A 13,017-nucleotide genomic window follows, 5' to 3' on the forward strand; every position below is an offset into this window, starting at 1 on the left:
GCGTTCGTTGAAGTGGCGTTTGTAGACGTGGCGTTTGTTGACGTGGCGTTTGTTGACGTGGCGTTTGTTGAAGTGGCGTTTGTAGACGTGGCGTTTGTTGACGTGGCGTTGGTTGAAGTGGCGTTTGTTGACGTGGCGTTGGTTGAAGTGGCGTTTGTTGAAGTGGCGTTTGTTGACGTGGTGTTTGTTGAAGTGGCGTTTGTAGACGTGGCGTTTGTTGACGTGGCGTTGGTTGAAGTGGCGTTTGTTGAAGTGGCGTTTGTTGAAGTGGCGTTTGTAGACGTGGCGTTTGTTGAAGTGCCGTTTGTAGACGTGGCGTTTGTAGACGTGGCGTTTGTTGAAGTGCCGTTCGTTGACGTGGCGTTTGTAGACGTGGCGTTCGTTGACGTGGAGTTTGTTGACGTGGAGTTTGTTGAAGTGGAGTTTGTTGAAGTGTTTGTTGAAGAGGTGTTTGTCACTATTAATTGAGAGGTTAAATAGGAATTAGAATACTTACATGTACAAAATGTTATTAAAGTGCAGTATCAGTGAAAGTGAATACTGACCAGGAACCCGGGTGACTTTTATAGAAGTTGGAATAATGTTCAAGCTTGAGTTGGTGCTGGTCGCATTAACAAGGGCGTCTTGTAGTGTGGAGTTAGTTGGGATGGTGCCATTGGCGGTAAATTCAAGAGTGGAATTTGTCACAATCGAACCATTCCTAAAACACAACCATAGTTAAATACAGCATGAAATTCTGAATCTCAAAAGCAATGAAAAATAATTATTCAGAGCAGAGCTTGAAGTGGGCCTGTCACCACCTGTACTCTGTACCCGCACTTCTACATTTTACTCTTTGGTATAACGTGACATTTTGTTGTGTACCGGTACTTCTCACAAGCTGCCAGTACTCTTTTCTGTCTTCTCCAGATCAGGTTCTGGGTGATTCATAGTTACCCTAAACAAACTACATTACCCAGGGGGCACTACATGATGCTCACCTGTTCCCGTTCTCTCGACAAGTCTCAAGATTAAAAATAAATAAAATAATATAAAGTCTCAAGATAAATAACGTTAATGCTAGTCTATCGTTATGTAAATTAATGTTAATGCTAGTCTAAGTAACGTAACATTTACGCTAAGTAATGTTAATAGCAATAATGTTGGCCTGGCTCTAAAAGGGCACAAAGGGAACGCGTGAGTCAGACAACGACTACGTTTACATGCATCTCAAATTCTGTTTAAGGTCTATATTCAGAATACGATGTTTATATGCGTACAGTATTTACATGCAACAAAGTTCCAATCATATCCCACATTCATAATATAGTAATAATAAAACTAAGAGTATATAAGTATCATACAGATATTACATTATTATATTATTACATTATTACAGTAAAATACAGATATTACAATGATCTAGATATTCTAGAGATATTGCAAATGGTGTCCCTTTGAGTAAATACATTTATGTTGTGTACATCAGCGATAGCTCCTAGTATCTTTTACTCCCTGTGGAAGTCCAGAATGTAATATTTAATGATTAGTCGATACCGACCCATACACACACCAACTCCAATAAGAGGAGTACCGGCACTTTTTTCCACTTTAAGCAGTGATTCAGAACAACGTTTTTGTTACGCCACGGCGAGCTCGCGGCCGCTGTGCCGGCGCAGACTACACATCCCAGCCACATCCACGCTCAAGTTCGCTGGAATACTGAGTGCAAACACCTGCGCGCCGCCCAAGGTTATTTAAGACCCTATTAACAACAACGTGGCGCGAAGTAACGCTAAAGCTCTCTCTACGTTGGCTTGTTACCACGCTCTCTACGAACATTGGATCTTCATTGGTTTTGGAACTTCCGCCTCGTTCTCAACTACGAATCTGGATTTACGTTTTGGATTATTGTGTTTGCCTCGGACTCGGAATCGCTTTCCTATCTGCGTATCCTCGGCCCGCGCTTGCCTCTTACCAGGTAACGTGACAGTTTTCACGTATTATTTCTCACCTGAATTCAAGAATGACCATCTGGATGAAGTTTGTGAAGGTTTGTCTGTAAATTGGTTCAAGCTGAAAAATATTATTATTAGTTCATTAATTAATCAGTTTTTTCAGAAATACAGACATCACGTGTATTGGCTGTCTGCTTGGTCACTTTTAGCCCTAGATGAAATTTCATTAAAATATCATATAAACGGAAGCAATATCAATCAAACGTACCTGATGGCGGATCGTTGTAGCTTTTGCTGTGAACTGTGGAGAGCTGGTATTGGCCATTTCTTCAACAAAGGTTTCATTGATGCTAAAGACCAAGTTGAATGTTGCAGCTACTGCAGAAGTGTTTGTTGAATTTGAATTACTCGTAGAATTGTCTGCGGAACTTGTGGCTGTCAGACAGAAAAAATCAACTTTGATTGCCAATATACTGCAAACATATTAAAGATAGCAGCCACTCAGTGGTGTTAACTGTGAAAGCCAACTGCAGCATGAGAACTCTGCAGATATTTGTCCTGAAACTCAGAGTTTTGTTACAAAAACTACTTTGCATTCACCATGGAAACGGAAAATGTTTAACATATTAGGCTCATTAAGTAATACTTTCTCTAGGATAACTCGGAGCAGACGTGTGCCAAAGCCGCTGTCCCTGAAGTCCCTGACAATCTAACAACAAACAGTTCTAGAGGGGAAATGATAATGCTCCAAAAGAAAAAACTATAACCAAATATATTTAAAGACATTTAAAATCCCATTTGATGTTTTAAAGGCTACGAACCACAAGGCCCACAGTTTGAAACGAGATGCCAGGTACAAGCATAACAAGCTCTTCTACAACAAACAGCTTCCTTGTCACTTTCAAAAGACAAATAAGTGCCCATTTTGAGCCACCTTAAAAAACGTTGAAATCACCTAACACAGATTATACCTTGTCTCTCAATTCCAGATCCAGTTCAACTGTCTTTGATTCAAACAAACAAAATCAAGCTGGGAAGAAAATTCAGAAAGCTTCTCACCTTGTGTGGAATCCACCACCCAAATTTAAAATAGTACACTATATACCCAAAAGTATGTGGACACTCGATCATCACACTCATATGTGGGCCTTTCACAAACATTTTACCGTGATGCTTGAAAGTTTGTGAACCCTTTAGAACCCTGACCCTAACCCATTTTCACAGTCCTAAAAGTAGATAAAGAACCCAATTAAACAAACGAGACCAAAATATTATACTTGGATGTTTATTTATTGAGGGAAATGTTCCAATATTACATATCTGTGAGTTTCAAAAGTATGTGAACATCTAGGATTAGCAGTTAATCTGAAGGTGAAATTAGAGTCAGAAATTATACAAAGTATAATATTCTTGTCTCATTTGTTTAATTGAGTTTTCTTTATCTACTTTTAGGACATGTGTGAAAATCTGATGATGTTTTAGGTCATATATATGCAGAAATACAGAAAAACTCACAAACTTTCAGTACCACTGTATAAATACATAGACTGATAAACTGGCATGCATAGTTTGATTAAATACTTAAGCATAGATATGTTTCTACAGAGTGCGTCCGGAAAGTATTCACAGCGCTTCACTTTCTCCACATTGTGTTATGTTACAGTCTTATTCCAAAATGGATTCAATTCATTATTTTCCTCAAAATTCTACAAAAAATACCCCATAATGACAATGTGAAAGAAGTTTGTTTGAAATCTTTGCAAATTTATTAAAAAATAAAAAATAAAAAAAGTACATGTACATAAGTACTCACAGCCTTTGCCATGACACTCAAAACTGAGCTCAGGTGCGTCCTGTTTCCACTGATCATCCTTCAGATGTTTCTGCAACTCGTCATTATGGGGTATTGTTTTAGGAATTTTAATAATAAAATAATGAATTTAATCCATTTTGAAATAAGGCTATAACATAACAAAATGTGGAAAAAGTGAAGCGCTGTGAATCCTTTCCCGATGCACTGTACATCCTTTGTGACAAAAGACCGAGCGCTCTACACAAAGTACCAGTATAAATGGTGAGTGAAGATAACTGTTCGAAACAAGAAAAGATTTTACAACAAGTTTGATTAGTACATTGTTTGCTTTACATTCACTGCCAAGTGTTATTGTGTCACAAATACACCGGTGCAGGTTTGATTGATGTTTAATGACAGCATTTGTTGTGGTTTCTAGTCTTATTTTTGACTGTTTTTGTATATCTTTATAATATATGTATACATTAATCTACAGTGCTATTGATAGTGTTTGCCATGCAGTGTGTTGTATAAAAATAGCATAACTTATTTACATAAAGGGTCAATTCTGATTATATCTGATATATCTGATTTCTAGAGCTGTGTGTGTCGCACTTCTGTAATTCACACATAGTCTTGATAAATAATACAGCTTTAACTGAGTGAGTTATATTTGAGCAGGATGACGTCAGTGACGAGAGAAACTGAGATGGAATTCAGACACTCAGGGAAAGAATAGGAAAAAGACAACACTTACCAATCAGACACAAGATAGCCAGAATAACCCTCCAGTCCATTGTGGTGTTTATAACCTAAAATATATATATATATTTATACAAAACATTTTTTAAAAAAAATAGATATAGTAAAAGCTAAGCAAAGTAAATACATTTCCATAAAAGACTTTCATCAGGTGTGTAAGTAAAGTGCTTCTGTGGCCGCAGGAGGGGAAACCAGTAGATATTCCAGTTCCAGTCTACAATTACTGCTAAACAGATAGTTTAGCAATACCCATGCCACATAAGATTAAAGAAAATAATGATTATTTTATATATATATATATATATATATATATATATATATATATATATATATATATATAACTTTTTTAATTCTAATGATATATATGTATATTTGTATGAATAATATTTATATACTTTGTATATTTATATTTAATGTTGTTTTGGGGCATGTTAATGTGGGGCAGGAAGAAATAAAGTAACTACTCACCTGTGTCTACAGGTAGCAGATGTGGAGAGTTCTCAGTCCAGTTCGAGTGTAAAACACAGAGCGGGTAAATGGGCTTTTTAACTAAAGGTGTAACAATACATACTATAATTATGTCAAACCCATGCCGTGAAAAGAGTCTGGGAGTGAATCATCGTTTGGCTGCTTGTTTTTTCAAACATGATTGTTAAATGGCATTTCATGTTTTTTCTGTTACACACCATAGTGTCACTTTTTTAAAAACAAAACAAAACAAGGATATAAATAAAACACTCACAAGTGTTTGATATCTATTTGCTATCAGTTAACCTGAAATATAGTATGATGTTTAGCTAGTTAAATCAAAACATCTCTCTTTAGATATAAAGAAAACGGCAGTTGAAAGGATTCATTTTTGCTTATGTAGCTCAGCTGAACTTCTCCTTCCTCTTCGTCTTCTTCTTCTCTTCTTCTTCTTATTATTATTATAAGGGGGGCACTGTAGCTAACTCTTTAGCACACTTGCCTCGCACCTCCAGGGTTGGGGGTTTGAATCCCGCCTCTGGCCTGTATGTACTGAGCTTGAATGTTCTCCCCATGCTTTGTGGGTTTTCTCCAGTACTCCAATTTCCTCCACCGAAGACATGCATTATAGGCTGAATGGCATTTTTAAATTGTCCGTAGTGTGTGAATGTGTGTGTGATTGTGTTCCCTGGGATACGCTCCAGGATCCTTTCTATTTTCCTTATAGTGACAGTAAGAACACGCTGGGGATTCTGAGTCTAGAAATTGTTGAAGACCATGCCAAAAAGAAACACAATGCTCGTCTATCAACATATGCAATACATATCTTTACTTGGACACACCTAGTCGCTCAACCAGTCCCTCAACCAGTCCCTCATTTAGTTCCTCAACCATTCCCTCAACCATTCCCTCAACCAGTCCCTCAACCAGTCCCTCAACCAGTCCCTCAGCCAGTCCCTCATTTAGTTCCTCAACCAGTCCCTCAGCCAGTCCCTCATTTAGTTCCTCAACCATTCCCTCAACCATTCCCTCAACCAGTCCCTCAACCAGTCCCTCAACCAGTCCCTCAGCCAGTCCCTCATTTAGTTCCTCAACCAGTCCCTCAACCAGTCCCTCAACCAGTCCCTCAACCAGTCCCTCATTTAGTTCCTCAACCAGTCCCTCAACCAGTTCCTCAGCCACTCCCTCAACCAGTCCCTCGATCACTGGACATGTTACTTCAGCACGCAACGTGAGATAAGCAGGTGATCGAATCTTGTACGCTTGTATAATGAATTATTGATGGTAGTAGCTGAGATACCGGCATTAATCAGTAAAAAAAACAAGAAAAATGCTCAAGGCTGTACTGGCCAAGGCATCATACCACATTCATACACTGCTTCAAGAATGTGGCTCAGATGCTATGAGCTAAAGCCTGTTATCAGTGAAGAATGACACTGGATTACCTTACCTGCAGAAGATGGAGTTGAAGAACGAGTTTACCTGCAAGAAAGGAACTGAAGCCATGAATGCGACCTCTCACCAGTTCCTCTAATCGTCTGTCAGGGTGAGCATGTGAGCAAACTCAAACAGACCTACAGTGTTTACCAGAGGCAGGGGAATGGGTTGAAGAGAGGCAGCAGAGGGCTTGGCACGCTTGTCGGATGACGTAAATCTGCAGCCCCGTAATTCATTTCTCCACTTTTGGACTGCCTCAATGCTATATATATATATATATATATATATATATATATATATATATATATATATATGTGTGTGTATATATATGTGTATATATATGTATATATATGTATATGTGTGTGTGTGTGTGTGTGTGTGTGTGTGTGTAAAATATTTTACTTACTTTCCTGTGTTACATTTAATATGATTCTGCAAGTGCTCACAAAACTAGAAAAAAGACAGAAAGTGTATTTTGATTTGCATTTGCATTCAGAGAACTTTAAACTGTTTTATTTTAGAACATTATGAATGGATTGTTTTCAATATTTCTTGTTTTTTTGGCTTTGTGGTCCAAGGCTTTTGTATTATTAAATGTTTTGAAAGAAAAGTGTTTGGGTAAAGTTTTCTTAGCCAACACTCTTTGTGTTTATCAGACATGAAGATGAAGAAGGGAGTTGAAAATAGATTAAACCTGGATCATTTCAGGTCCGAGTGTGCAGCTTTATCCATATCAGAGTTTCTACCATCACATCTGTTAAAGTAACTGTTCAGGTAAGATTTTCAGCTCCGTTCAGACTCCTTTAAGTCCCTGCGGTGGTCTGATCGGTCCTGTGATCGTTCCCATCGGCTGCATTCTGTAGGTATTACGGCCGATCACAAACATTAACATTGTGCAGCCACACACAGAACATCCCTCTACACTTATGTGTGGAGCTCACTTTCAGGAAAAAAATATATCTTGCATCCTCTTTTTTGTCGACGAAAATAAAGAGAGATTTTATTTTTAAACTACGTTTTACTCTCGTCTTTTTGGTCAGCAATATAGCATGTTAATATAGTGACAGTTAGTGTTTAATGATGTCGATGTCGATCCAGTCTAGAATTCTCTCTCCACACTGTGTTTAGTACGCTCCTTACTGTGCTCACTGAAGCCTCAGTGCCTGTTACCACCAAGTCTTGCTGTCAACCTGACTCCTCGGAAATCTGTTGCAGCCGTTGATAGCTTTTATTTTCTGCCCCGTGCAGGTATTTCATAAACTTTCTGACCCTAGCCAGTTCAGGTATTTTATGCGTTCCAGCTCAAGTATACCTGGTGCAACTAATGAAGCCGTTGATTAGTTTATCATCAGGTGTGCTTGATGACACCTGTTCTGCATATTTGTGCTGTTGTGAGGGATTCTATTCAGGGGGGTGAATAATTTGGAAACTCGAGAAATCATTGTAAGTTGCATTTTCAGTTTTCAGGAAACCACTTGAAGCATTTGTTGTGTTGAAGTATTTGAATTGCTTCTGTTTTTTTCATTGACAATAAACCTGTGGCGGGGGGGGGGGGGGGGGGGGGTGGAGTAGGCTGGCTAGACGGTCAATTAGCTTTTGTAGGTTGGGACATCTGCAAATTCAACACTGCCAAACCAGTCTGGGCACATACGCACATACATACATTGAAACTTCTAAGTTCACATTGCTGAAAACACTTTGATGGCATTGTCTGCATGATAAGTGAGTGGTACATTTTGAGCAAACAGTCATCAAGCCTTTTTTCTCCTCTCTGAATTTTCCAGAGAACAGAACATGAGCTGGGTGCAAGGCATCCAAGATGATTTACTGAGACCTCGTCTGGCATCTAGTAGTGAAGCTCTTGAAGCTGTTATAATGTGTTTTTATATACATCTTCAACTTCGCCTTCTATTAAAAATTAAACACTCTAACCAAGAACTCATCACCTCTCACCTGGACCCCTGCAACTCTCTATATTATGGGATGTCAAAGTCACAGATTGTCCACCTACAATTAGTCCAAAATGCTGCGGCCAGATGTTTAGCAAAAAGACGAAAAAGTGACCACATCACTCCCGTCCTGAGAGATCTCCACTGGTTTCCGGTCAAATTCAGAATCGATTTTAAAATTCTTTATTCGTTTCCAAATCTCCGAACAATCAAGCTCCCAAGTATCTTACTGATATACTCCGGCCCTACACTCACTCTAGAAGTTTAAGATCCTGTGGTCAAAACCTTCTCACGGTCCCTCGCACCAGATTAAAACGCCGAGGGGAACGAGCTTTCTCTGTAGCCCGGCCCAGATTATGGAATTGTTTAGCTCCCTACTGATCTTAAAATTACTTCTTAAATCTTTATTTTTATTTATTTATTTATTTATTTATTTATTTATTTATTTATTTCCTTGTATTCTAGAATTGTTTTATTGTGTCTACTGTACAGCACTTTGGTCGGTCTCAGGCTGTTTTTAACTGTGCTGTATAAATAAAACAAACTTGAACTTGAACTTAATACCAGGAAGTAGCAGACTTTTAATAGACACAAATAGGTATGCAAATAAGGCGGGCACTGTCTGTGTTTTTTTTGTTCTGTCTGGCTACGATTAGAGATGTGCATTAAGATCCTGAATGGAACACAACAGCAAGTTATGCGAGTGCTTTATACGTTCATGCAGGTGACTTTATACGTTATTTTATAGGTGGTTTATTCGTCCCCTGCCATTTTCAGTGACTATGTTTACATGGACAGCAGTAATCTAATTATTGACCTTATTCTGAGAGACAATATTGTGATTAAGGTGTTTACATGAGTCGCTGTTAAAATACTCCTTTCATGTTGCCGTTTTACATGTTCTAGAACATAGATCGATTAACGGCACACGTCATCACGTCAACTCGCGACACGGCATGTGATGATTGTTTATATCTCCATCGTAGTGACCTGAGTATGCACACTTGTGTGTGTGCCTTTAGTTATTAGTCACGCAATAATGGGCTTTATCATACTTGGAGCCCTATTAGCCATCTTCACTAGAATTGATTGGACCTGAAATTCCGAGTTGAAAGACCGTCCCAGTGCACTTCTCTGCGTCGGATCCAGCGCACTTCTCTGCGTCAGACGTCAGGTTTTTCCAAGTTCTGAACACAGTGGTTTGGAGCATTACATTTAGGAAGCATAAACAAATTAATAAAATTAAATGAGAACACGACAAAGTCCTAATTATGTGAATGACCTTTAACATGAGTTATCAGTGAGGAAAAGATCATTGTCGTGTAAAAATGCAGTTGAGAAATCAGACACATAATGACACCTGGAGCTCAGCCAGTGTGGCGTTTGGTCACATGGTGGAGTGGAACATGTGTGCTTTGTTTGGTTGCTGATATTTTAAGAAACAGAAGTTTATGGGTGTGTTCAATGAAATATTATAGGTGCAAGCACGAACTGGCGTGTCCAGGCATCAAAGAGTGCAGTAACATCAGTTGCACAACATCATCATGCGGTACTATTGAAGACAACTCACGGTAAATGTAAAACGGTGTACTGTTGCACGACTTTGTTTGCAACTGCATACTACACATACTGAACCTTTCCCAAGGTAAGGATTACATAGTGTAAAGCCTCCACCCACGCAACAAGATCACGGCAGAGTTTAGTCATTCATTTTAGAAAGTGCTTTTAATGCTACACCAATTTTTTACTGCAAATTCTCACGACCAAAGAAATGTCAAGAGCCACTTTTTGACATCCTGTGTTGTAATAAAATCACGGAATTGTGTTTGAGAGACATTTTTTGACACGAATAAGACACACTGTCTTCACATTATCTCATCCTAACACAACATAAATAAACACTATGTACTGACGATCTATTTTAAAACACGGGGTCACTCTAATAGCACTTTTTGCCTTTAAATGTATTACTTATGTAATGATAATTTTATAAATGTACAAACATTTTGCTTTCTGTTTTCTCTCTCGTAGGTGAATAACCTTTAATAACCCGAGTGGAATTTACCAGAAAAACATCATAGCTATTTTGATTGAAGTGTAAAAATGCTGTACAGAGACCACGAATACTCGTCATACCTCTCGATGTCTAAAATAAGCAGCTGAGCAGATTGACACAGGTACGGGTGTACGTACATCACAGGGATATGGTGTCACATTTGTAGACAGATGATTTGGGTTTTGTTCCAGTTCTGATTTCAGCCTTCCACAGTGAAATCTTCTGCACAATCCTGTGCTGAGGAGAAGAAAGTGAGATGAACTCTGTGAGCTTTACTGTTTACTCACTGCATTAAAAAAAAAAAAAAAAGATTTAAAGAAAAGTGTTTTTTTTTCAGTAATAAAATTTTCTCTAGTGATAAATTGTTGATATAGTCTCATCCAAAAGTATTGGAACAGCAAGGCCAGTTCTGTTGTCAAAAAGAGAAAAAACAAAAACCATTCTGTTCCTTTTTTAGCATGAACTTAAACACAGTTCACACTGTTAACATATTCTGTGTTCTGAAACAAATACCATCAGCTCATGTAGTGAAATAATACAGAATAATAATATGAAAATATGTTACACTGCTTCTCATTTTACAAGCTACGTTTATGGTGATTAATCCATTATTTGTGTAATAATTTACATGTATAATCAGTTATTGGGTATAAATGTATATCCCCGAATATCACTATAACAACATTACTTTGACAACAGAATATTTATAGTTTTACGAAACGTTTTTCCTGAATGTTCCAGATCATTCCATTTTTCACACCTGCACAAAATATTATATATTAATATAAAGAGTGGTGTTTTTATCACATTATTACAAAGCTGGTGTGTATAAAAAGCATGTTTAAAATAAAGAAGCCATCCTTCATCCAAGCAGAAGTCATTTCTTTTTCTTTCTTTCTTTTTTATCATTCTGCAGCCTCCATCAGAGTGAAAACCACCACAATAACACGGTGCTAATTAGTGAAATTCTGTAAAATGTCCTGCCCCAGGTCTCTAAGACGAATCCTGCGCTGGTGTCTCCATCTAGTGTCAGAAGACAGAATCAGCACTCTTATGTGCAGTGAAGTCCTCCCCGAGTTTAATAAACACAAAGTGTGAAATATTTAACACTGTAAAAAGACAGATTTTATTTTTTACAGCAAAATAAATATCTGCATGCCTTTACAATAGTATGGTCCAAATTACTTTCTGAATTTTTAAGAACTATAATTATAGTTATTATTTGGGTTTATACATAACTACTGTGTAATTATATTGTTAACTATAAATATTGTTTCGGGTTTTTTTTTCGTAAAGATACACTACAGCACGTGCATACTTCACACTATATATAAACTAATTGTTGTGCTGTTCATGATAGAAAGTGGTCATATGGGGCGTGGCCACTCACGTTAATAGGTCACATGACCATGTCTGTAGCCTGTACTTGTGCTATGAGCTCAGTAATTTATGCTGCATTCATTCAAGCTATGTCCAAATGATTGGAGTTACGAAGTGAGAACACTTGAACGCTTCTACAATGTCGTGAGTACAACTCGAGAACTCGTGTTTTTCTCTGAGTTGGGGGCGTGGCAATAACAAAAAGAGTATATGCAAAAAGAATATGTGATGCGTGTGGTGGTAATTTTGCGTGTTAACTGATCAGACTCAGAAGGGAACCCATCCTCATCTGGGTGACACCGGGTAGTGCGATAAATAAATAAATCCCTTCTATCCCTGCTGAAAACAAACAAACAAACAAACGAAAAACTCTCATAGATTTTGTAATGGTTATAATTGGAATTGTAATGGTTTTAATGTAAACTGTAATGGTCCCAGTTGGTCTCTACTGGTAATATGTTGCGTTCTATTGGTGACATGTTATGACTAGTGGATACCTCGTACGCACAAATTTCCCGGGAGGACTTCCAGTTTTAAAACTCTGGTTTGCTTTTTGGTTCCGATTTTCAAAGATATATACTTCACGTAAATAATCATAATTGCATTTAGAGAAAACAAGTTGTTGTGTTAGGTTGTGCTGGCTCTCCCTTATGTTATTCTAGTTATTTTTAGAAGATAAGATGTAGTGTAAGGGCTAAGATTGCTTTTTTACTATTAGACTTTCAGTCTGCCTTAAAAATACTGTAGTTGCGATATGTCGCCGGTAGATGGCGCAACTGAACTGTAATAATTCAATTCAATTCAATTCAATTTTATTTGTATAGCGCTTTTTACAATAGACATTGTCTCAAAGCAGCTTTACAAAAATAATAATGCCTTATAGCACACTTTATCTCTTCCCTTCAATCAGTGATTCAGTTAACACAAGTGTGAGGAAACTGTTAATAAGAAAACACCCCCAACACACATACCCCCAATACACACCCCCACCCCACCCCATATTATTTTGGCTATTGGTATTGACAGTGATCAGTAAGACTGGAGGCCTGTAATTTTTGTTGTTCTAATAATGAACAATTACCGTTGAAATATTAGTCGTGATGAGAGACAGAAAGAATATTTGGTGCTTATACCATTAGAGGGCGCTGATGACCAGCGTTAGGGGGGAAAACACCCGCAAAAGCACAGAGTAAGAGCATCAATGCTCGGGGTGTTGAGCTGTACGGTCACACCGTG

The 13,017-nt window shown here is 38.0% G+C and overlaps 1 long non-coding RNA gene across 1 annotated transcript; it reads right to left on the reverse strand.

Annotated features, from left to right (window-relative positions):
• Positions 1-545: 545 nt before the first annotated feature.
• Positions 546-6,506, reverse strand: LOC108260631 (uncharacterized). The gene is made up of 6 exons (XR_008393772.1): positions 6,410-6,506; positions 4,960-5,040; positions 4,487-4,541; positions 2,206-2,372; positions 1,994-2,055; positions 546-700 (listed from the first exon to the last, which is right to left on the reverse strand). It is a non-coding gene; the product is annotated as an uncharacterized LOC108260631 (long non-coding RNA).
• Between the last annotated feature and the right edge of the window lie 6,511 nt (positions 6,507-13,017).

This window comes from Ictalurus punctatus, chromosome 29 (assembly GCF_001660625.3).
Source record: "Ictalurus punctatus breed USDA103 chromosome 29, Coco_2.0, whole genome shotgun sequence".
Lineage (NCBI taxonomy): Eukaryota > Metazoa > Chordata > Actinopteri > Siluriformes > Ictaluridae > Ictalurus > Ictalurus punctatus.